We start from the raw sequence: 22496 nt of genomic DNA on the forward strand, positions 1-22496 counted from the left end.
TACTAATTATATAGTCACCTGACAGGTCCAGGGTTTGTAAACACAGACTCCTCTCAATAACGACAGTGTGGCCCCTGAATAGCCATTAACAGCCATTAATGAGTATAATAGTATAATATTTTAGGAAATAAACCCCCCGAGAACTTAGATATTTAGAAAAACATAAGATTTCTGTTTTCATGAGGTACCATGTTTTTACTCCTTGAGAAAGGGCTTTTAGAGCCTGAAAAGCGTAGGTGGTTTTTTTCTGTTGTATTTTGTTTGTTTTTTTGTTTTTTATGTAGTTCATTAAACTTTTTTAACCTTCCAATCTACTGGCGAGCTGATGGTGCTTATTTCTGGAACTCTGCTTTTTCGTGCTAATCCATTTTTTGTTTATACCATGTTTTTTTCCCCCTGGATACTGGTGATATGTTGATTCAGTTAAAAAGTAAATGCAACACAGTGGCAGACTAACCCAGCATTGAAAAGATGGGTAGATCTGGAAAAAATGGTTTGCTCCCATTGGAGTTAAACAATCTGCTTTGGCTACCTAAAACAGCTGTTAAGTTGGCTGACTGGCCACTTTCCTCAATGGCTAACTCACTGTCGGTTTGGGAGGCCACCAAATTTAAACATGCATTAACCTCTAAACACTCACTGATGTCCCCGTTATGGGGCAACCCCAACTTTGCGCCAGGTCTAACAGAGGGCGCAGCAGCTAACTGGAGAAAATTTGGATATCTTAGGTTAAGAGATCTGGAAGGTAGAGAAAAAATATCAAATCATTTGAACAAATCAGATCAGATAAAAATATCCCACACTCTGAATTTTTCCGATACCTCCAGATCAGAGTGTACTTTAACAAAAATTCCCCCTACCCTCCCTTAACTACATTTGAAAAGCTCTGTCTGACAGAAACAGACACACGGGGACTTACATCGCAAATGTATGGGGAGGTGGTCGGTTCTGGGAGCGCACAACAACAGGAAAAACTGACGTATAGAGTTAGATGGGAAACAGACCTAGGAGAGGAAGTGGAGGAGGACGACTGGATGGCCATACTGGAAGCTGCAGCTAAGAGCTCAATCTGTACAACTTTGAAGGAGAATGCATATAAAGTATTGATGAGATGGTATCTCACCCCACTAAAATTATCAAGGTTTGTGCCAGGATACTCCCCGCTGTGTCCAAACCAGTGTGGAGAATTGGCCGACCTGTTACACATGCTGTGGTCATGCCCTCGAATCTCACCAATATGGGAAGAAATTAGAAATTGGATTCAGAGGATTTTTGACTTCACAATTCCCCCGGATCCGTGGTTGTTCCTCCTGAACAGACCATGGCCGGGCCTCTCCAAAGCTGGAAACAAACTGGTTGCACACTTTGCAACAGCAACGAGGTGCGAGATCGCAGCATTGTGGAAACAACCTGAAATCCCAAGAATCCCCAAGATTCTAAACAGATTATGGTACGTATGCCAGATGGAAAAATTAACGAGTTTAGTTAATGACACTGGCACCAAATATCTAAAAGTCTGGACGCCTTGGCTGGCACAGACAGATATCCCAAGGGTAGAGATAACCACAATTTGGCAATGATAGTCATAAATGCATTCTCACTCAAAGAGGGGGAGTTTGTCTCAACAGACTTTCTGACTATGCACTTAGAGTAGATATAACCTAGGAGACCAAGCAGACAATCCCGGCAGGCCATGCAGGAGATTAACTAGGTGGAGTAGGCATCGCGCTGGACACAGGAGTAAAGGGAACTCGCGCCCCCCCTCCCTCCTCCCCCCTTCCCCATCTCTTTCCCTTCCCCATCCCTATTTTTTTCCTAAGTTTAAATTGTCCTTATTACTTAAAGGAAGCTAATTGTCTATGTTTACATTGTTCATGTATATGGGAGATGATACGGGTATCTTTTACGTATGTTATACAAAGGATGTGCTCTTTTTGTATGTAGCCCTTTTTCTGACGCTCCCAAAAAGAGACTACGGGTAACTGCACGCACCTGTGGCTCCAGGAGATCTGAGCCACCGCTAACTGGGAGCCTGGGGAAACACTTAATAGCGCAGCGCCTCCACTTACCCAGGATCCCCGTGATGTGAGATTCCCCTGGGCAAGAAACATACAACACATATGTGATGCAACTAATTTTACTGTAACGCAATGAATAATCCTTATCACTCTATCATATCACTTCACATAACACATAACTTAACACATAACCTTAGCAGCAATGCCTAACACCCTAATGACTGGTACCGTCCTTATAATGGCAGTAGCTCAGCCACGCTCCTATTGATTACCGTCTCTGTGTACCGCTACCGCGTGCTCCACACCGTGTCCGTGTCCGGTAATGTATTGGTATAGGCTCAGTTCTTTAGCCACACGCTTAGTGTCCCTAAAGAGTTATGCCTAAGGCGGGATCAGCGCCTGTTGACCGGTGTTGGTGCACTTGATGTAATAATACCTTCCGGTCACGGCGGTGACCGGCAACAACTTCGCAAAGGGTCAGACGAATCAGCGGCCTGCCTCCTGGGTCTCAATGTCCAGCCGTCTGGTCCCAAACGACTCGCCACAACCGCAACTCTGTGCTTTGTCCCTAACTGGTACTCAGTAAGGGTGATGCTCGCTACCACTATAGGGCATCCCTGCAGCACAGCAACCTACGGTGACTTCAGGGAATACTCCTAGGGGCCTGCGGGGAATAACTGTCCTATGCAGGAGGGTCACTGACCCCCTGCACCCACACTACCTCTCCCTTCTCCTTCCGAATCCCCTCTCACTAGCTTCTCTGCTTAACCTGCAGCAACCCACTGCACTCACACTGTACCTGCAGCAACCGCACTGCACTCACACCTGTGTCCTTCTTGTCAGCGCACACAGCACTGCCAGCTGTGTCACTGACAAGAATCCACACCACACACACACCTAAGGGCAGGGTCCCTATCTTAGGGGCCGTCCCTCAGTACCTACTCACTACCCTAACAGGGGATTGGGGCCTGCCTGGGACCTGGGGATTTCCTTACCTGGTGTAGGAGCCACTTGCTCCCTACACCCTGCCTCCCCCTTCCTGCTCCCAGCTCCAACTGCCATTGCCCTAAGCCCGCGAAAAGTATCAATCCCTGCTCTAGGGAATCCTGGCCTCTCATTGGCCACTTGGGGACACCTGGGGTGCTTGGCCCTAACCCTCATGGGAGTTGTAGTCCCGCAGAGGCCTCTATAGCATTGGGGCCGCGTGCGCGCTTCTCTTGCGCATGCGTGACTCCCTAATGGCCACCGCAACTCCTGTGTCCTATCTGCGCATGCGCGATCACTGCGCATGCGCGCGCAGCAGTAATGACGGCCCCCGCTAGCCGGGTGCGCCGCCGGGACTCGGAGCGCTCCCTGCTCCGGCCCCCACCTTCTCGGCCTGCCGGCAGGTCCGTCGCTACCTCGGGCGGCACCCGCGACCGCTCAGCACGCTACAAGGGGGGTATCTGGGGCTGAAAAGAGACCGGGGTTACATACTCCCCCTCGCAGAATCCCAACGACCTCGCTTGGGTAGCAACCATACAACAGAGTGTTATATAATGAAAAATGCATTGCATAACTTATACAGCACATAACTTGCATTTTCCTATTGGTACCCAACATCATCACATGGATACCCGAGGCCAGCTGAGTCTCATAGTGGAGTGCCCCTAACTGATTGGGTGAGGGTATCCCCCTCTGATTGCCATGAATCACTGCCTGGTCAGTCACTGGTACTGAAATGGTAGTCTCTGGTTTAAAGACACGGCCTCCCCCGGTTGAGGAAAATAGCAAGGGGGCTTTGGTATTGACCCTTACCGGATCCTCCGCTTTCGTCTCGCGGGAGACAGGGAGGTTCAGTCTCTTGCCTCGGTCCACCACATGGCGAATTAAGCGCTCCATTGTGCACATAAAAGAGGCAGCAACTACCAGAGCGGTCACAGCACAGTCTTGGTTCGCTCCAGCAATCCCTTTAGTGGTGATGTCTTCTGGGGACAGCACAATGTCTACGTACAGGCCCATGTCTTGAGAAGAAAAGCCCTGGAGGTTCCTTGTGTAGGAGGAAGCGTCGCTCATGGCTGCTGTACTGAATACCTTGATGAGGTCAACTCGGCTCCCTGGTCGGCAGAGATCTTCTAGGGGAGACACCTCCACCAGGATGCGATGACAAGGTGAGCCCATCGCCCGGGTGACCCTACCTTTGGAGCCACCAGGCTCGGGGAGCTCACACCCGACACCCCTGGGGCAGTCAACTCACCCCTGTCATCGTTGGCAGGTACTGATCCCAAGCCTGGGACCGCTAGTACCATCGTTGAAGACCGGACTGGCCATAGTAGGGCACACGGGCCCACATCAGAGCAAGCGGCAGTATCTGGATACACCTCATCTAGGGCACACGGACCCACAGCAGGCTCTGTATCTGCCTAGATAGTTGTCTCGTGACTTTGCAGGAGTGGTCCGTCGGCAGGCGCATCACCACGAGTGATTGGTCACTGGAATCACCAAGAGAGGATGGGGGTATATACACCTTACCCTGTGATTCCGGAATCTGTGGTTCCTGCTCGGGAACTGGGTCTGGAACCGACATCTGGGGTTCCGACATCAGAGGTTCCTGCTCTAGCACTAGGATATCCCCTTTGAGAGGGTCTGGCACTGGGTCTGCAACATTGGTTTGGACACACGGGTCCCCTGAGGCCTCTGGAATTAGGACAGACTGATTACCAGCATAACTCACTTTAGTAGAGAGGTCAGGCTCCTCCTCTTCTTCCTCTAGCGGTTCTGTAGGCTGCAGCAGTCTGGGTTTCAGGAACTGCACCTCACAGTCGGGACACTTGGGCCCTTGGGTCAATTCACCGACGGCGGGCAATCACATTCGCTCAGGCAGCAGTGCAGGCATTCTTCCCCATTTACCTCTGTCGTCATGAGCACTACTGGTAACATAGATGACCCGTCCGTCCAGCCACCAGTCACATTCCAGTCTTCTACTACACATGGGCACACTACCAGTGGCAAGCCTGCCGTTGGAGCCCGTATGACTTTATACAGCCAGGGGTGAAAGTCAGAGCAGGGGGTACCTCCCTTCTGTGTGTAGAGGCCACTCACATCTTTCTCTGCTGGTTCCGGCTCTAGAACCGACTCTGGAACCACGGTTAGAGTGCACGAGCCTTCCGAAACTTCAGTGAGGTAGGTAGATTGATTACCTGCACTGACTGATCCAGTCTTGAAGTCGACCGCTTCTTCCCCTGCGGTTTCTATAGGCTGCAGCAGCTTAGGACACAGGAACTGTGCCCCACAGCAGGCACAATGGGGTCCCCAGGTCAATTCACAACCTGGGAAATCACATTTAGAACAGGGACCTTTGAGACACTTCTTCCCTTCCACTTGTGCCACGAACACCCCACGTGGTAGCTGATAGGGATGAAAGTCCTCACTACCAGGCATATTCAAGTCCCTTTGTAAACATGGACACAAAATAACGGTTACGTTCATTCCTCTTGTTCGCCAGGCTCTATACAACTGAGGGTGTAATTTACTGCAGCCGTCACCTATCTCATGGTGAACAGACGTGGCTGATCGCTGTTCACTGTACTCACTCACATTGTGGGGGCGGGGCTCTGATTTTCCCACCAGTCCCGGACAGGTTTCTGCAAAACAATTTGGTGCCGCCTGGCAGTCAGCCGCACATGTGCCATTTTGATTTGGCAGGAGCCGCCATTTTAGGTGGGACTCACAATTAGCATCCCTTGCTGCAGGAGCCTCCATTTTGATTACAGTCCTGTCAACTACACTAGGGCTCTCGATGCATGCAGAAACTGCCAAGTCAGGGTAAATAAAGGGGTATCCATCGGTCGGAACCCCGGGCAGATTCAAGAATTGGGGGCGATCTTCCTCGCATATGGCCTGGCCCACATACATCAGTACGGTACTCCATTGCAAGGTGACATCATACCTTCGCCCTCTGACAAGCTAGCCCAGGGAGTTTCTGAACATGCTCCTGGACGTCTAGCAAAGACACGCCAGCAGGGACTGCCCCCACGGCAACCGCGTGGTTAGGAGTCACGTTAACCTTTAAGGCCCATGCGTAGACCTCCTGCCTTGAGAGCCCCCACATGGTGAAACAAAAATAGCACAATTGAGAAAAAAAATTACAGGGCACCCCAGGTCTGAGCTCTCAGCAGCGCCTCCAAATGTAGCCCTTTTTCTGAAGCTCCCAAAAAGAGACTACGGGTAACTGCATGCACCTGTGGCTCCAGGAGGTCTGAGCCTCCGCTAGCTGGGAGCCTGGGGTAATACTTAATAGTGCAGTTCCTCCACTTACCCAGGATCCCCGTGATGTGAGATTCCCCTGGGCAAGAAACATACAACACATATGTGATGCAACCAATTTTACTATAACGCAATGAATAATCCTTATCACTCTAACATATCACTTCTTCATAACACATAACTTAACACATAACCTTAGCAGCAATGCCTAACACCCTAATAACTGGTACCGTCCTTATAACAGTAGTGGCTCAGCCACGCTCCTATAGAGTACCGTCTCTGTCCCGCTACCACGTGGTCCACACCATGTCCATGTACGGTAATGTATTGGTATAGGCTCAGTTCTTTAGCCACTCGCTTAGTTTCCCTAAGGCGGGATCAGCGCCTGTTGACCGGTGTTGGTGCACTTGATGTAATATACCTTCCGGTCACGGCGTTGACCGGCAACAACTTCGCAAAGGGTCAGACGAATCAGCGGCCTGCCTCCTGGGTCTCAATGTCCAGCCGTCTGGTCCCAAACGACTCGCCACAACCGCAACTCTGTGCTTTGTCCCTAACTGGTACTCAGTAAGGGTGATGCTCGCTACCACTATAGGGCGTCCCTGCAGCACAGCAACCTACGGTGACTTCAGGGAATACTCCTAGGGGCCTGCGGGGAATAACTGTCCTATGCAGGCGGGTCACTGACCCCCTGCACCCACACTACCTCTCCCTTCTCCTTCCAAATCTCCTCTCACTAGCTTCTCTGCTTAACCTGCAGCAACCCACTGCACTCACACTGTACCTGCAGCAACCGCACTGCACTCACACTGTACCTGCAGCAACCGCACTGCACTCACACCTGTGTCCTTCTTGTAAGCGCACACAGCATTGCCAGCTGTGTCACTGACAAGAATCCACACCACACACACACCTAAGGGCAGGGTCCCTATCTTAGGGGCCATCCCTCAGTACCTACTCACTACCCTAACAGGGGATTGGGGCCTGCCTGGGACCTGGGGATTACCTTACCTGGTGTAGGAGCCACTTGCTCCCTACACCCTGCCTCCTGCTTCCTGCTCCCAGCTCCAACTGCCGTTGCCCTAAGCCTGCGAAAAGTATCAATCCCTGCTCTAGGGAATCCTGGCCTCTCATTGGCCACTTGGGGACACTTGGGGTGCTTGGCCCTAAGCCTCATGGGAGTTGTAGTCCCGCAGAGGCCTCTATAGCATGCGCGACTCCCTAATGGCCACTGTGTCCTATCTGCGCATGCGCGTTCACTGCGCATGCGCGCGCATCGGTAATGGCGGCCCCCGCTAGCCGGCTGTGCCGCCGGGATTCAGAGCGCTCCCTGCTCCGGCCCCACCTTCTCGGCCTGTCGGCGGGTCCGTCGCTGCCTCCGGCGGCACCCGCGACCGCTCTGCACACTACAAGGGGGGTCTCTGGGGCTGAAAAGAGACCGGGGTTACATGTACAATGCAATACTTTTTGTATTGACAAAAAAGTTGCAATAAAATTGAAGTTATAAAAAAAAAAAGTAAATGCAACATGTGATGGCAGGGGTATCCGGCCCCACATAATAAAGGTGAAGCCCGGCTGGCGGCCCCAAAACCATAATCAGTAATGTGATTTATGTGTTTCAGCATTTCTCTGAATCCAGACTCAGTAACTCACTTAACTGGGCTATCTGCAGAGAACTGCCGGGTCATGACAAAAGGCTGGGCTGAGCTAGGTGCCAGGACAAATGGTGAGCGGGGAAGGACTGAGTATCAGGTCCCGGGACTGGCTCTCAGCGGGGTAGAGCCTTTGTTCCCCGCAGACACTGAGGCACCTACCCAGCAGGGAACCGTTTGCCGGGTCTGAGCTCAATAGGCACAATTACATAGTTACATAGTAATTCTCATTGGCAAGTTTGAATTCCCCGCTTCCCAGCAGCTCCATCATCCAGGGGCGGTCCTGGGTACCTAGCCGAGCCCCCTCAACCCATTGGTGCTGCCGGGCGAGCCCTCATCCTCTGATTGGCTGCACCGTCACAATCTGCGCTGCGATTGGCCGGCAGCTCCTGCTCCATGTAAAGTATAGCCAGTAAGGAGCGAAGCCAGGGCAGAGAACCAGACTAGTTTCGAAGCTGATCGGAGACATGGCGGGCGGGAGATTTGAAAGTGCTTAGGCCGAAATAGCACTGATCTCAACTGAGAAGCACCAGAGCAGCCGGGAAAGCCCGAACAACTTAGCAGACGATCAGAGATGCGGCTGCTGGAAGATTTGAAAGTGCTTTGTGTAAAAGAGCACAGAGAAAGCGCTGAGAAGCCAGGGAAAAAGACGCTCAGGGCAAGCCGACTGAAGTCGGCCCCTGCACCTAGTTGAGGTAAGTTTTTTGCCCCCAGTTGGTGAGTGTTTCACTGTGTTTATGTATTTTGTTTATTTTGTTTATTTGCTGGCTTGCCAGAATAAACCTTAGTTTATTCAATTATTGTGTCCTGTCTGGTGATAGTGATCCTGGGGGGGGAAGGGGGGTGGGTAAAAGGTGTTAAAAGTGCTGGTCCCCCGTGAAACAACAAATAAATAGTAATACATTAACATTGCAGAGAAACAAACCTGAGCCATCTTTTTTTTCTGGATAAGGGTGGATAAGTAGCACGGCAGAGAAAATGGAATACACTTCTGCTGAGTGCATTCATTTTATTTACAGTATGTTAAGATACATGTTTGTCATTTGCAGCCTCTTAAACCAACTCCATGGCATGCTTAGAAAGAAAGGTCACCATCTCCTCTAACTGCTATCTACATACTGTACCCCCATAGTCATCTAATAGGATTGACTTTGTCTTCAACCCTCAGATAGCTGATCTCTCACCAAGTGGGATCAGGGGGCATTTTATCACTGACAAGTACATTGACCTCCTGTCCTGAGAACCTGACTTTCCGTTTTCTTGGTTGTGAAGCAAAAAGAGAATAACTTGTGCCAGTATACTGTACTTTCAGTAAGAAATGTAATGTCAGTTTATCTCTCAACTAAATGGATATCTGTATCTTGACTTGATGATCACGATTAAAACTACAGTGCATCAATTATGTTTGCTTTTGTTTTGTTTTTGTGTAGCTTACCACTTCAAGGACCATCTCTAAATTGGTTGAAGCAAACACTAAACTGTCCAAGCATAAAATGTGTTATATTAAGTGAAAATGTACTGAAATAACAAGCAGTCCTATCCTGCAGACCTCTGAATAATGTTTACATTGTTAGAACTTTAAATCAGTGGTTTTTTTTTTTTAAAGAGGGGAGGATAGTGCACTAGAAGGAACACCATAGTTGTATAGAAGACAGAAGAAACATATTTTGAAGAATGAAAACTTATACAGTAGGTACTGATAGGAGTGAAAACATTGCACTGCTTAAGCATAAAATAAAGAAACCTCCTGTATCTCCCCATGTCTTATACACATGTAGCACATGCCGCCCCCCCCCCCCCCCCCGGGTGATTTAGTCATGGCTATTGCTAGGTGTAGTGCTGATTACCTGTGAGGTACAGGAGAGCTGAGGTACCCGCAATGTTGTGGGGGAAGACAGGCAGACTTTTAGGGATTCCTCTGGTTCTTCTTCTTGGTGGCAGCGCCTCCAGACATAGAGGGCTTGAGTAAGGCTGAAGGCGGTCCCCGCTATGACAGTCCTTACTCGCAATACTCCCTCCACACAGACTGCCGCAGAGCCAGAAGTATAGATGAGGAGGATCTTTATTATAGCAGCCATTGCAAAATTGCTACAGCGAATGCTTTAGTTGGTAAGGTAGATCCCTGGCTTCTGGATGGTACTGGTCTGCTGGTAATAATGAGGCCTCTCTGGATTAGGTTAGTGCTTCAGCCCATGAGGGACTGAGCACATGTCTCTCTCCCAGCCGGGAGGAGAGCTCAGAGCTCCTACTCCATGAGGAGATAGTTGGAACCCCAATCACAGACTGAAGGACCCATCCCTAGGGGGCTGAACTTCATACTATAATTTAGGTACTTCCTTCCTGTAGCTCGAAGAGGGAGGGCCCAGCACATGTACCACCACTCTGCAGGGTTGCCAGGTGTCCAGTATTGAACCGGACTGTCGTGTATTTGGACACTTTGTCCAGTAAAAAATGAGAGGTAATACTGGACATGTATGTGTATACCGGTACAGTATTAACTCTCTGGACATAGTGACCTGACTGCTTGGGGAGCAGTGGGGTGGGGCCAAGGAGAGACGGAAAGAGCATAGAGCGGAGAGAGGTGTGAGGGTGTGTGTGTGTGTCTCAAGCGCATCGCACCTTTCACCGCGGTGTCCAGTATTTTTGGAGGAGCTACCTGGCAACCCTACCACTCTGTCACTCAGGAAGTCAGCATGAGAAGGGGGAAAACCCCATAAGACAGCCTGTCGTTGTCTGTGTCTTACTAGAACTTACATGACAGGGTAGGTAGAGAGCTATCTGGACCAGCCACCGCTATACACACAAGTGTTGGGGGAGTCATGTAAATCAATGGGTACACTTCTAAATGTGACTCTCTTGTTCTGTCCCTCTCTCACATCTTCAATGTTTTGAAATATGAGTTATTGAAACCAAGAATTATTTCTTCTAGTGTTATGTTAAATCCCATAATTAATTTAACAGACACAACCAATAAAATAATTACCAACTATAAGTATGAATCTACTGTTTGTAAACCTGTAAAGCAAGCCCTCTCTGCTCAAAAAGTTACAAACAGCAGGTTCTGTATAATCACTTTGCTCCTAGAGGGACTGCAATATATAGCCCTACCAGAAGCAAAGCAAGCCAGCATATCAGAAAATCCCATTCAGTCATAACTGGGAGCTTTCTAAACATTTAAAGGAGTAATGAGGCTTTGTACATAAATACTCATGATCTAGAAGCTGTTAAATAATTTGTTTTTACTATCAAAAGTCAGCAGGAACCTATTATAAAATAATTAGCATAATTCTCTCCTCGCTAGAAAACTCTTTAATCCTGCATTATCTCTGATTATGTTGCAGACATCCAGCTTTCCATTACTTGTAATAAACGTGACTTTCCAGTTTGTAAAGAAGGCGTATTCCTCTCTGTAAAATATCTAAAGGATAATAATATGATTTGTAGGTTTATGTGAATATAAGACAAATTGATCCACTATATTGGGGCTACGTACTGTATGGAAGTCTCAGAGCTGCAAAACGAGGCAGAAAAACTGCACCATATTTATCACAGAAAAACTCCCATTGGTTCCCATGGGATCTTTTTACTTGACAAATCTGGTAAAGAAATTGCTTCAGTTGTATCCCCGTTTTGCAGCAAAGAGACCTTACAGGCCCTTATGTCATAAACATTTTTGTTTTTAAATCAATATATATATAATAGTTAGAGTGGATTATATTCATCAATGGAGTAATTTTGTTAATTCTGCAGTATAAATAGCTAAAGGGTCTTGAACAAAAGTCTGGTATGCCCGGGCCTTGTGGAAGGAGAGCAGAGTATATTTGTAGTCACATTCTTTGGGCGCATAAGGTTGTGTTAATAGCTACTAGCATATTAGTGAAGTTATGGAATATTACAACAGCAATCCCAACTAAAAATAATTTTTTTTAATGTTTGCTTGAGTCAGATGGCCCCCCAGAAATAATCCTTGACCACCTCCCCAATACCAAAAGACTCCCAGGTTCCTGAGATGTTTAGGAGGGGTGGGGGTTCTTTAACTGTTTCGACACAAGAATGGCTGCTGGGTCACCAATAGAAAGTTGCAACTTTGAAATGGCCACTGAAACGCACCTCAGTGGACAACCCTATTTGGTACAGGGGGATCACCAAAGGTCAAGGGGCCATGAATCAGCTCCGGGGGAACCATAAAGTGGAAAAAAATAACCATAGGAACTATGGTCCACAGATTGTATTACTAAAATCAATGCTCTTTTACAATTCATTTGATTTGGGGGTTACCTCAGCAGACCCACATATATGTTGATCACAAGAAGTATCCCCCATCTTTATTGCACTAACATCCTATGTGCAGCAGGAGTGAGGCATTCACATTGGCAGTAATATGGCAAAATTGTTCCTGAAGTGTGTTAAGTAAATCAACTTCCCAAACACATGATGTATTTGTATGCACATTTTATGTGGATAGTTCTACTTCACAAGATCCATCAGGCATATTTTTATTCCAACAAATATGGGGTTTCCTTTTAAATTACTTTCTCCCCCTAATCTTGCAGCAGTCTCATATGCTCATGCTATATTTGTGTATACATTTTATTTGACTACAGGTGCGCTGATGAGTATTCTAAAACTTGCCTTGGAAAATCTGGGGCTATCACCAACAAGAACCAGGTACATGCTGCAACATTTCAGTGACATTTCTGCAGACAGACTAATGGGACTGCCAGGGACCCCTGCTGTGTTAATCCTATGGGCCATTAGTCTGTCTGCAGAAATGTCACTGAAATGTTGCAGCATGTACCCAGCATGAGTCTTGTGGGTGATTGCCCCAGATTTTCCAAAGCAAGTTTTAGAATACTCGTTGGCGCACCTGTACTTCTACTTCGGAAGACCCATTATGCACAATTTTATTCCAACAAATATGAGTTTTCCTTTTAAGTAAGACATTTTTGTTCTTATTTTATGGTAGTCTCGTATTCGTAAGAATACAATTATTTCTCATCACCCAAAAACAAGGAACTAATTTTTTCTATCTGTTATACATAGGAACAATGTACAATCACCCTTTGCGTCTGGCTGCCTCATTATTTTGATAATATAATGTCACCAGAAATGAGTGGCACATGTTTAAAACATATTGGAACCCATCACTTTTTAGTCTCATGAAAAATAAATATCGTCCAAACAAAAGGGAATTGTATCAAACATTATGGTTGAAGGATAAGTAAGAGAGGGCTGTCATAAATGGGTACATTCGGAGGAGCGAAAGGTAATTAATGGAGAACCTCAGGGATCTGTACTGGGACTTGTGCTCAAAAATGTCTTTATGGGTTACATTACAGATGGTTTATAAAGGGAAATTCTGCCTTTTTGCAGATGACGCTAAGATCTGAAACAGAATTGACACTCAATTAACAGTTTACAGTCACTAGAATGAGTTGAAGGGCTAAATAAATGGATGCATGCTTATATACCAACACTCCGCTTACTGTGAAGGACAAGGCTGCGATTATACCAAAAAGCGCCCATGGTGTTTCCCGTAGCGACACCACGCGGCGCAAAAAACAAGTGTCATACAAACATGATAACTGCTTATACCAAATTTGCTACTGCAAAGCGGGAGACGGTTGATGCTTTCTCAATATTTCTTTTTGCGCTGTGTGGTGTCGCTATGGGAGACACCGCGGGCATTTTTTTATATAATCACAGGCTAACGGGGCGATTCACAAAGCAGTGATAAAATCAGTGCATTTGCGCCCCACTTTGCATTTATATATCGCGCACTAAGACATGAGGCCAAAAATGCTATTCAGTAAGAATGAAGGCAATTTTTTTAGGGGCCAATAAAAAAAATGCACTATTGCCCGGCCTGTTTTTTGTATCAGTGCTATCGCGCTATAAAGCCTAGCGAGTGGCAACTGCTAGAAAAAATTGCAGCCTGGAAGAGCTGCATGGAGATGCTGCGTCTGCGTGCACGGCTCTTACAGGCGATCGTGCAATAAAAATATTGATTTTGATAATAATGTGTTGGAGCAGGGGTTCTCCTGAGCTGAACTGCATTGATTTAAGCCTCAGGGACCCCTGCTTTCTGAGTTATAGGCCCTAGTATGGGGTGCAGGTATCTCCTCCGTTATTTAAATGCCCCGGTCACGTGACGCGAACGATTTTAAAATGGCGGCGATAACGGCACTCGATGCCCCATGCCAGGGCCTGTAACTCGGGAAGCAGGGGGTCCCTGAGGCAGAAATATAAGTGGTTCAGCTCAGGAGACAACCTGCTCCCACACACTATTCATAAAATTATATTAAAGCAGCTTCATTATCTTAGCGGCTGGCCACAAGTCAATGAAGGGGTTAAGGCACAATAGCAGGTTTATTGCGGGTAGAGGGGGTGAGTAAAGGGGTACTTGGCCCTTCACTCACCCCCTCTGCCCCCATAAACACTACAATATCTACTACCCACAATACACAACCCACCCACCCTCTGTACCCTCAACACCCCCCCACCCCTAACACACATAAAAGCATTTTTTATTTTTTCTGCACAGAATTGATACCAGAGGCCGGCGGGGGACTCCGGGTGGTCTGCATGGGTGTCCCGGGGCCATCTGGGGGTCATTGGGTGGTCCCCGCGGGTCCCCGCTGGCCTGCGGTATCAACCCTGTGCAGAAAAAAAATGTGCACTACATTCAAACAAATACACACCCCCCCCCCCAACACATGCAGTACAGTAATGGGCAAAATTACCATTATCCAGATATGGATAATAGCTAATTTGCCATTCTAATTCAAACTTTAGCCATGGATACAGAAAGAAAGGGGGAGCACAGGTAGAGGGATAATATTGTAATGTATGATATTGTAATGTATAAAAACTCTAATAAAAGGTGGCGGGAGTAATAAAAAATGGAAACACACTTACACGGCCTTGTGTTAATGCTATCACATCAAGGTTTCTTAATGGTCTTCTTTATTTTCTTCTCCTCTTTCTTTTTCCTCTGTTGTGGTGTTTTTCTTTCTTTTCCGGTCCAGGTATGTTCTTAAGTTCGCCAACGACTTTCCCTTCAGGCGTCACCCTCAAGGCAAACAGATATACATATATATGAACAATATTGAAGAGAAATTGCAGATAATAATAAGATGAAGTGACCAGCTATAATATAAAACAGCAAATAAATGCAGTCACTCACACGTCCAAGTGTGAGTGCAACTAGTGGGGGATGTATCTTTTCTTTGTCACACGTATGGTGACCGTGTCCAATGTCTTATGAGCACGTAAATAGTGGGTAATGATAAGTAATAATAAATATAAAGGATGATACTCACACGGCCTCGTGTGAGTAACCACACATAAGGGTATCTCTAGAAGCTTCATTGTTGGTTTCCAGGCAGGGGGAGAAAGGCTAAACAGTCCTCCCCTTTGGTATTGAGACAAAGTGTAGTCTCAGATAAAGAATACCTATCTTTTATTTAACATTAAAAATAGAACATAAAGTGTAAAAAATGGATAAAAACAAATAAAGTGATGCAGCCAGTCTTTAGGATGATAAATCATAGGGATCGATGCACGCAGCTAGCTGCCTCCGCGTCCGGATATGCTGCTGTGTTACTCCGTTGCCTACTCCTCGACGGTGGCTGAGATTGTCAAAAAATGCTGACAAGAAAGAGCAACGCGTTTCACCACTTTGCGGGCTTCCTCAGGCTCCGTAGACGGGGGGATAAGGCTAATACCGGTATATATGCTGCTGGTAGCCAATCCCCTGTCTTGTCAGCGTGATTGAAATTAATTAGAAAATTGGAAACTCGTAGGTACTCCCCCCAAATATCTTTAGGGAATGAAGACTTCATTGTAAATGCACCTCATAGGTGCAGACATTGTATATAACTGAGGGAACATATAATGATGTTCCAATTTGGGGAATACATTTAACAATAACAATACTTGTTCTAAGAATTAGTATACACAATGTTGGTGCTGTCAGAATATCAGACTTTGTGAAAAGTGCAAATGATAATGGATTCTAATGTGACTTGTAGGAGGCGTGATATGTGTATGTGATTGTGACAACTAGGTGAAAAATGTATAAGTGTGTCCCTACTTAGACACACATTTAAAAGTGAGTGTTATTCGTATTCCATAATTTTGATGTATATGTCAAAAACATAAACATATTACAAAAATAAATAAATAAATAAGGACAGTGAGTGTCTCTATGTGAGTCCTAAATGAAATGTGTAAAATAAACATATGTTGTGATATATTTAATCCTTGTGTACAATATGATGTAAAATGATACAAATAAAACCTATTAAAAATTATATATTAGTAAAATAAATATGCACAAATATATACAAGTATGTGCATATTTTGAAGTTAGCCTTTACACATCGTGCTGTAAAATCAATAAAGGGTTTATATTAATTCAGAATATCATCTAGTTTAGTATTCTGTACATTTAAAAATAATCTGGCAAGGTATAGTACCAATCAAACAAATTCGATAAGGAGTATGTATTAAATCAGAATATCATCTAGTGTAGTATTCTGTACATTTAAAATAATCAGGCGAGGTATAATACCAATTAAACAATAGATAATGATTAATAAAATATATACAAAAATATAAGTGATGGATATACATATTCTGAATTCACATCTTTAGTTAACAGAGCATACAAAAAACATTTTTGACCAAATATATATGATTTGTGGTATGGCTCCGAATCTGAAAAGAATCAGAAAAGGACAAAATAAATAGGCACGTATAGACAAACTACACTGTGTATTATGCACATATCTTAAAAAATCCCAACTCTTATGTTGGGGTGTGTGGGATAATTAGACAGTAAGGATGTCTGGAAAAAAGAGGCGGGATGGCTGCGGGGGTTATCTTAGAGGTGAAAAGGACTATAAACTATAGGAATGCCCCCAGATCTATATCTATATTCATTCCTCGGGGGGTCAAAGTTTTAAGTTTATAGATCCAATACGTTTCTCTTTGGCATAATCTTTGGAATCTGTCTCCACCCCTCCAGTGTTGATCTACTCTCTCGATCCCTTTAAAACTGAGACTCTCTGGGTTTCCTTCGTGAAATAAACTAAAATGTCTTGAGACACTATGTGCTCCAAAATGCGTACCCTCAGAGGTCTAGAGGTCCATCCTACATATTGGAGACCACATGGGCAAGCAAGCAGGTATACAACAAAGTCTGTACGGCAGCTAATTGCGTTTTTAATTTAAAAATTTTCTTTAGTTACGTTAGAGCTGAAAGTTGCCTTGTCTCCTTTCATCGTTTGTTTGCACGCTTTGCAGCTAATACAATTGAAAAAAACAATTGGGGGAGGTAGCCAGTTTTGGGTATTACTGACTATTTCTCTCCTGAATGTACTTGGTGCCAACTGGGACTTCATGCAGGGTGCTTTTCTATAAATAACCTTTGGTACTGAAGGAATATGTCCTCTTAAAATAGGGTCTAACTGTACAACGTGCCAATGTTTTTCTATGATGTCTTTCACCTTAACAGCGTCTGTACTATACGTAGTGATAAATGCTGACGTATACGTAGTGTCTTTTCTTTTCGATGATGGTTTGAGCAGATCTTCTCTTGGGATCTGATTGGTTTTATCTATAGGTGCGTTTATCAGTTGTGGCTTATAGCCTCGTTCTAAAAATCTATCTTTTAATTTATGCATTTGTTCTTTAAAAACCTCCATATCCGTGCAGTTTCTCTTTATCCTTCTAAATTGGCCTAAGGGGATATTATTGAGCCATCTCGGGTGATGGCAGCTTGAAGTCAATAAAAAGTTATTCGCATCTGTATGTTTAAAAAACGTTTTGATTTTAATTTCTTTATTTTCGACATATATGGTGAGGTCAAGGAAATTTATAGCTTCTCTGCTATATTCTGATGTAAATGTTAAATTGACCCGGTTGTTGTTAATGTATTTGATGAATTCTTTAAATGTCTCTTCATTTCCTTTCCACAGAAACAATACGTCATCTATGTAGCGGTGCCAGGAGACCAAGTTTGCCCCAAACTGATGTTCGGACCAGATGTTGTTGTCTTCCCAGTTTGCCATAAAAATATTGGCAAAACTGGGTGCAAACTTGGTCCCCATAGTGGTGCCACATAGCTGAAGGTATATTTCTTCATTAAACCAAAATGTATTGTGTCGCAAAATGAAATTAATGCAGTCTAAGATAAATGTACGCTGCTCCACTGGGATGGTTCTATCTTTTGAGAGGTTGTTATCAATAGCCTCTATACCATCCGCATGTTGTATACAGGTGTATAGGGATTTGACATCACATGTGGCTAATATGAGGTCTTCCTGCCATTCTATTTCACCTAATGTATTAAGGACTTGTATGGTGTCTTTTAAATAAGATCTTCCACTAGTTGCATACTTTTGGAGAAATACGTCCAAATATTCAGATAAGTTTTGTGTGAGGGAGCCGATACCAGATATAATTGGCCTCCCTGGGGGGCTTCTAAACATTTATGTATCTTTGGTAAGAAGTAGAAGATGGGTAAAATGGGTTTTTCTTGATGAATATAACCCCATTCTTTCTTATTTAATATCTCCAAAGTTTTGCCCCTATCAAGGATTATGTCAAGTTCTTGTTTATGTTGTTGAGTTGGGTCTCTATTTAATTTTTGATAGGTTTTTTCATCTCCCAAAATTCGTCCTGCCTCTTGTAAGTAATACTCCGTGTCCATCACTACCACGCCTCCGCCTTTATCGGCTGGCTTGATAGTGATAGATCTGTCTTCCGTTAGTTTTTTAAGAGCCTCTTTTTCTTCCTTATTGAGGTTATCCCTAGGGTGTTTCCTATTTTCTGCGAGTTTTTCTAAATCCTCCGATACTAATTGGTGATATACTTCCAGGTGATGACCCTTGCTGTTGCTTGGGTAAAATTTTGATTTTTCCCATAAATCAGAGTGTGTGAAATTGTTGGTTGGGTCGTCTGATTGTTATATAATTTGATTAGCCCCTAGTGTCTCCCTGCTCTGAGCATCTTTGTTGAGAAAAAAACGCTTCATGGTTAATTGTCTTAGGAACTTATTAGCGTCCAAAAACATATTGAAGCCGCTTGCTTTCGTGGATGGGGCAAAATTGAGGCCTCTAGCTATCAAGCTTTGTTGAGTTTCGGTGAGTGTGGATTTGCTAATATTAAACACTCCCCTTACCTCATTTTTTTCTTTTTGTTGCTTCCTTCGGCCCCTTTTTCCTCTCTTTCTCTTTTCCCTTGATGTCTCTCCTCTGTATTGACATTCGCCAGAGGGTCAAACTGATTTTTGATTAGTGTCTGGTGCGGAGGGCTTTGTTCTAAAAAAGCTACCGTGCTGTTTTGTTTAGTTCTCTCCCAGACTGGGCTTCTGATTGGGGATCTACTAGCATATCTTCTATTTTCTGTTTCCCTGTCTTTTGGTCTTGACCTTTCTCTTCTATCCCTATATTCCTCCCTCTCATCTCTCCAATCTGGTAAGTCTCTTCTGTCCTCTCTATCTCTTATATAATCCCTTTCATGGTGGGTTCTCCTTTCCCCATCTCTCTGCCTCTCCTGGCTGTGATAATCACTCCTCTGATGATGATGTCTGTCTCTATACTCTGTTCTCCTATCCCCACCTCTAGAATAATAGGGTCTCCCTTGATGATAAGGTCTGTAGTGGTGGGACATGGTTCTATCTTGATGTTTCTTTTCTCTTGTTCCCTTACTGGTGTCTAGAGTCGGAGTGTTCTCTTGTTTAGCTTTCTTATTATAAGTGTCTTTAGAGTGTGTTCTGTATCTCCCTGGTGTGTGAGTACTATCATCCCTTTTTGTATCATAGTTTTTGTTATTGGAACCGCTTTTATCCCACCTTTTATTTAAGCCTTCTTCGTAATCTTCCTTATCCCTCTGGAATTTAATATTTTTGCTGATTTCTAGACTTTTCTCTAAGGCGTCTATCTCGTCTGACAATTTTTTGTTTCTGTCTAGGAATATTTGGTGTTCCATTAAAGGCTCTAATTTTAATTTTATCGCGTTTACAGTACCTCTTCATCTATTTTTCCCAAGGTATGTTTATGGTGTTCAATTAAAAGTTTCATTAGATCCCTTCCACACGTGTCCAGAATGTTTTCACATGAGACTGTATATTCTATTTCTTCCAGGTCGAAGGACGGTTTTTTACTTGTCCTGAGACCCCTAGGGATCCTATTTACCCGTAAATACTCCTCTAGATAGGCCATATCTAAGATTTTTCTTGTTTCTCTCTTAAGAAGTTTATCTAATAGGTCAAATTCTTCGTTTATAATATCCTTATCTTCTTTTATCTCAGTATTTTTCATCCTGCTTTCTATATTTTTTCCCCTTTGGAGTCTTTTCTCAAATATATTAATAGTGATTTCTGTTGTCTCCATTTTCATATTAATAGGGTTAATGTGTGACTGTATAGTAATATGTGTATAAATAAAAAGATTCGTATTTAAACCTCTTTATATAAGGTTTTAACACATATACTGATGGGTGCTGCCTCAGGTGGTAGGATATTGGGACAATAGGACAGAGAAAACCCGGGCGCTCCCTCCGAAGAAAATATTAAATGGGGTGAATATAATAAATGGTTTACAACCTTGAAACTGTTATACAAGGGTCCCCTCAGTGTCATCGTCTCTCCTATGGCTCTGACCCCAATAGGATCTATCCAGGATCCTTGTTAGTACAGGGATACAGAAAGAAAGGGGGAGCACAGGTAGAGGGATAATATTGTAATGTATGATATTGTAATGTATAAAACCTCTAATAAAAGGTGGTGGGAGTAATAAAAAATGGAAACACTCTTACACGGCCTTGTGTAAATGCTATCACATCAAGAAACCCTTGTATAACAGTTTCAAGGTTGTAAACCATTTATTATATTCACCCCATTTAATATTTTCTTCGGAGGGAGCGCCCGGGTTTTCTCTGTCCTATTGTCTCAAACTTTAGCCAGCCAGCATAAATAAAGTAAATAAAGCTTCTACTTACCCCGCCATGATGAAGGGCATTCTCATCACCATACTCCAGGTCCATGTCCTCTGTTGACAGCAAGAGTACAAGAAAAAATACAATCTAATGGCCCCTAACCCTTTAATCCCCTTAGTGGTTAATAATCGCCTAGCAATTAACGGGTTAACCCAATCTCCCCTGCTACCCCCCCGGGAGGCCTAACCAACCTACCAAGGGACACTACCCCCACCCTCCACCCCCGCTACCCATTGATTGGCACAGTGATAAAGCATGCCCATATTATAATAATATGCTTTGCCACTATAGCAATAAAAGGGGAAGCTAACAAAAACAGGCCCAAAATAAAACACATTACATAGAAAAAAAACAACATTACAAATGCCAATAAAACAATTGACAGTGGTACATCATGCCCATATAAAATGAGCATGATTTACCACTATCACAGTCAATGGTCAACCTAAAAAGAAACACCAGAAATAAACCACAATTAAAAAAATAACAGAAATGACAAATAGAAAACACAAATAAAAAAACATAATTAAAAATCAAAGCACAGAAAATACCAGAAATAAATAAAAGCAAATAACAAAATACATTTAAAAGAAATTAAAGCAAGCATTTGCCAAAAAAAATGCATTGCTTGTCACTGTATGTATCTATAAATACTTTGGCAATCAATGGGCACTAAAAAAATAAAAAAATACAATGAAATAGAGGTGGACCCACTGGTCCTGGTGCTGGCTAAGCCAATAGAGGATCTACAACCCCAAGAGAACAAAATGATAAGCCACGTCCTCACTGCAGCTCGCTGCTCGGTAGCCGCGGCATGGAAAAAAATAAACGCCCCCTCCAAGCAGACAGTACTGAGACGTGTCAGGGAAATAAGACTAATGGAATTCCTCTCGGCACAGCTGAGTCAAAAGGTTGATAAATTCCATAAGGTTTGGTCAGTATGGCCAGACAATTAACAATAAAATATAGGGACCATACAAGACTGGAGTTAATAGGCCACCCCCCCCCATTGGACCCCCCTCTTCTCATCTCTCCTCCCCCCCCCCCCTCTTCTTTCTTGCTTTTTTCTCCACTATCCTTGATTTTCTCCGAGAGAGATTCCCGGAAGCGGCTGCTTCCTCAATAGGTTGTTAAAATTTTAAAAAAAAATATATATATATATAACAAATGTTTTGTAGAATTCAACGGATGTAAATTAATTTATAAGAAAAAGAAGACGACAAGAGTATTATTTAGGTTGTAATATAATGTTTAATATGTTTTTCTTTTTATACACTGTGAAGTTGTAACAGATGTATGTTAAAACCTGTTATTTGATGTCATTCTCTCAAAAAACAATAAAAAAATTGAAACAAACAAAAAAAAATACAATGAAAAAACCTGAAAAATTAAAATAACATACATTCAATGTTTTTTCTTAGATTTAGGCTGCGCTTATAGTGCCGGCTATGGCGACGCGACGTCGCCTGAAAACAAAAGCATTGCCACCGTCGCAAGCGCATACTAAGCGTGAAGCGACGGCAGTGACCAAAAATTTGGACGCCGATAAAATGTGATTTTTCAGAGGCTGTTAACG

At 44.1% G+C, this 22496-nt stretch overlaps 1 non-coding gene across 1 annotated transcript; it reads left to right on the forward strand.

Annotated features, from left to right (window-relative positions):
• The first annotated feature begins 13428 nt into the window (after nucleotides 1–13428).
• On the forward strand, nucleotides 13429–13650 carry LOC142494111 (U11 spliceosomal RNA). The gene has a single exon (XR_012801345.1). It is a non-coding gene; the product is annotated as a U11 spliceosomal RNA (small nuclear RNA).
• Nucleotides 13651–22496: the final 8846 nt, after the last annotated feature.

The sequence above is a fragment of the Ascaphus truei genome, chromosome 4 (genome assembly GCF_040206685.1).
Source record: "Ascaphus truei isolate aAscTru1 chromosome 4, aAscTru1.hap1, whole genome shotgun sequence".
NCBI classification, from domain to species: domain Eukaryota; kingdom Metazoa; phylum Chordata; class Amphibia; order Anura; family Ascaphidae; genus Ascaphus; species Ascaphus truei.